The sequence below is a fragment of the Mixophyes fleayi genome, unplaced genomic scaffold, assembly GCF_038048845.1.
Source record: "Mixophyes fleayi isolate aMixFle1 unplaced genomic scaffold, aMixFle1.hap1 Scaffold_313, whole genome shotgun sequence".
In the NCBI taxonomy this organism is placed as follows: domain Eukaryota; kingdom Metazoa; phylum Chordata; class Amphibia; order Anura; family Limnodynastidae; genus Mixophyes; species Mixophyes fleayi.
Window position 1 is genome coordinate 42501 of NW_027447159.1, and position 2500 is coordinate 45000.

Sequence of the window (2500 nt, forward strand, 5' to 3'; positions counted from 1 at the left end):
GCCCAGCCCTGCTTAGCTTCCAAGATCAGACGAGATTGGGCTTGTTCAGGGTGGTGTGGCTGTAGGAATTGTTTTTCTAATGACCTACATCTCTTATACATCTCAAAACCAGCATTGAAGGAAGTCGTAACAAGAGAAAATAAAAAAGAAAGGCCTACACCATCTGGTATTCCCAGGTGGTCTCCCATCAAAGTACTAAATAGGCCCAGCCCTTCTTAGCTTCCAAGATCAGATGAGATTGGGCTTGTTCAGGGTGGTGTGGCTGTAGGTATTTGTTTCTTACTGACCTACATCTCTTATACATCTTAAAACCAGCATTGTAGGAAGCCGGAACAAGAGAAAATAAAAAAAAAGGCCTACAGCACCTGGTATTCCCAGGTGGTCTCCCATCCGAGTACTAACCAGGCCCGGCCCTGCTAAGCTTCCAAGATCAGATGAGATTGGGCTTGTTCAGGGGGGTGTGGCTATAGCATTGGCTTCCTAAAGACCTACATCTCTTATACATCTCAAATCCAGCTTCGAAGGAAGCCGGAACAAGAGAAAATAAAAAAATAAGGCCTACAGCACCTGGTATTCCCAGGTGGTCTCCCATCCAAGTACTAACCAGGCCCAGCCCTGCTTAGCTTCCAAGATCAGACAAGATTGGGCTTGTTCAGGGTGGTGTGGCTGTAGGTATTGTTTTTCTAATGACCTACATCTCTTATACATCTCAAAACCAGCATTGAAGGAAGTCGGAACAAGAGAAAATAAAAAAGAAAGGCCTACACCATCTGGTATTCCCAGGTGGTCTCCCATCAAAGTACTAAGCAGGCCCAGCCCTTCTTAGCTTCCAAGATCAGATGAGATTGGGCTTGTTCAGGGTGGTGTGGCTGTAGGTATTTGTTTCTTACTGACCTACATCTCTTATACATCTTAAAACCAGCATTGTAGGAAGCCGGAAAAAGAGAAAATAAAAAAAAAGGCCTACAGCACCTGGTATTCCCAGGTGGTCTCCCATCCGAGTACTAACCAGGCCCGGCCCTGCTAAGCTTCCAAGATCAGATGAGATTGGGCTTGTTCAGGGGGGTGTGGCTATAGCATTGGCTTCCTAAAGACCTACATCTCTTATACATCTCAAATCCAGCTTCGAAGGAAGCCGGAACAAGAGAAAATAAAAAAAAAAGGCCTACAGCACCTGGTATTCATAGGTGGTCTCCCATACAAGTACTAACCATGCCCGACCCTACTTAGCATCCAAGATCAGATGAGATTGGGCTTCTTCAGAGTGGTGTGGTTATAGTATTGGTTTCCTAATGACCTACATCTCTTATACATCTCAAAACCAGCTTTGCAGGAAGCCGGAACAAGAGAAAATAAAAAAAACAATCATACAGCATCTGGTATTCCCAGTTGGTCTCCTATCCAAGTACTAACCAGGCCCGGCCCAGCTTAGCTTTCAAGATCAGACGAGATTAGGCTTATTCAGGGTGGTGTGTCTATAGGTATTGGCTTCCTAATGACCTACATCTCTTATACATCTCAAAACCAGCATTGAAGGAAGCCGGAACAAGAGAAAATAAAAAAAAATGGCCTACAGCACTTGGTATTCCCAGGTGGTCTCCCATCCAAGTACTAACCAGGCCCGGTCCTGCTTAGCTTCCAAGATCAGATGAGATTGGGCTTGTTCAGGGTGGTGTGGCTGTAGGTATTGGTTTTCTAATGACCTACATGTCTTATACATCTCAAAACCAGCTTCGAAGGAAGCCGGAACAAGAGAAAATAAAAAAAACTGCCTACAGCACCTGGTATTCCCAGGTGGTCTACCATCCAAGTACTAACCAGGCCCGGCCCTGCTTAGCTTCCAAGATCAGATGAAATTGGGCTTGTTCAGGGTGGTGTGGCTGTAGGTGTTGGTTTCCTCATGACCTACATCTCTTATACATCTCAAAACCAGCATTGAAGGAAGTCGGAACAAGAGAAAATAAAAAAGTATTGCCTACAGCACCTGGTATTCCCAGGTAGTCTCCCATCCAAGTACTAACCAGGCCCGGCCCTGCTTAGCTTCCAAGATCAGATGAGATTGGGCTTGTTCAGGGTGGTGTGACTGTAGGCATGGTTTTTCTAATGACCTACATCTCTTATACATCTCAAAACCAGCATTGAAGGAAGACGGAACAAGAGAAAATAAAAAAAAAAGGCCTACAGCACCTGGTATTCCCAGGTGGTCTCCCATCCAAGTATTAACCAGGCCCAGCCCTTCTTAGCTTCCAAGATCAGATGAGATTGGGCTTGTTCAGGGTGGTGTGGCTGTAGGTATTGGTTTCCTAATGACCTACATCTCTTATACATCTCAAAAAAAGCATTGAAGGAAGTCGGAACAAGAGAAAATAAAAAAAAATTGCCTACAGCACCTGGTATTCCCAGGTGGTCTCCCATCCAAGTACTAACCAGGCCCGGCCCTTCTTAGCTTCCAAGATCAGATGAGATTGGGCTTGTTCAGGGTGGTGTGGCTGTAGGTATT

The 2500-nt window shown here is 45.3% G+C and overlaps 7 non-coding genes and 6 pseudogenes across 7 annotated transcripts in view; all 13 read right to left on the bottom strand.

Moving 5' to 3' along the window:
- Positions 1 to 67, bottom strand: part of LOC142129168 (5S ribosomal RNA) — a 119-nt gene extending 52 nt beyond the window's left edge. Inside the window, exon 1 of the ribosomal RNA XR_012685769.1 lies at positions 1 to 67. This exon is cut by the window's left edge and continues 52 nt beyond it. This is a non-coding gene — a ribosomal RNA (5S ribosomal RNA).
- Positions 68 to 151: 84 nt separating this feature from the next.
- LOC142129501 (5S ribosomal RNA) lies at positions 152 to 270 on the bottom strand (annotated as a pseudogene).
- An 83-nt stretch (positions 271 to 353) lies between these two features.
- Positions 354 to 472, bottom strand: LOC142129365 (5S ribosomal RNA; annotated as a pseudogene).
- Positions 473 to 555: 83 nt separating this feature from the next.
- LOC142129546 (5S ribosomal RNA) lies at positions 556 to 674 on the bottom strand. Its single transcript, XR_012685865.1, has one exon. It is a non-coding gene; the product is annotated as a 5S ribosomal RNA (ribosomal RNA).
- An 84-nt stretch (positions 675 to 758) lies between these two features.
- On the bottom strand, positions 759 to 877 carry LOC142129462 (5S ribosomal RNA; annotated as a pseudogene).
- Positions 878 to 960: 83 nt separating this feature from the next.
- LOC142129366 (5S ribosomal RNA) lies at positions 961 to 1079 on the bottom strand (annotated as a pseudogene).
- Positions 1080 to 1162: 83 nt separating this feature from the next.
- On the bottom strand, positions 1163 to 1281 carry LOC142129594 (5S ribosomal RNA; annotated as a pseudogene).
- An 83-nt stretch (positions 1282 to 1364) lies between these two features.
- LOC142129611 (5S ribosomal RNA) lies at positions 1365 to 1483 on the bottom strand (annotated as a pseudogene).
- An 84-nt stretch (positions 1484 to 1567) lies between these two features.
- On the bottom strand, positions 1568 to 1686 carry LOC142129240 (5S ribosomal RNA). Its single transcript, XR_012685835.1, has one exon. It is a non-coding gene; the product is annotated as a 5S ribosomal RNA (ribosomal RNA).
- An 83-nt stretch (positions 1687 to 1769) lies between these two features.
- On the bottom strand, positions 1770 to 1888 carry LOC142129178 (5S ribosomal RNA). The gene has a single exon (XR_012685778.1). It is a non-coding gene; the product is annotated as a 5S ribosomal RNA (ribosomal RNA).
- Positions 1889 to 1972: 84 nt separating this feature from the next.
- Positions 1973 to 2091, bottom strand: LOC142129286 (5S ribosomal RNA). Its single transcript, XR_012685840.1, has one exon. It is a non-coding gene; the product is annotated as a 5S ribosomal RNA (ribosomal RNA).
- Positions 2092 to 2175: 84 nt separating this feature from the next.
- LOC142129193 (5S ribosomal RNA) lies at positions 2176 to 2294 on the bottom strand. The gene has a single exon (XR_012685792.1). It is a non-coding gene; the product is annotated as a 5S ribosomal RNA (ribosomal RNA).
- Positions 2295 to 2378: 84 nt separating this feature from the next.
- Positions 2379 to 2497, bottom strand: LOC142129150 (5S ribosomal RNA). Its single transcript, XR_012685752.1, has one exon. It is a non-coding gene; the product is annotated as a 5S ribosomal RNA (ribosomal RNA).
- Between the last annotated feature and the right edge of the window lie 3 nt (positions 2498 to 2500).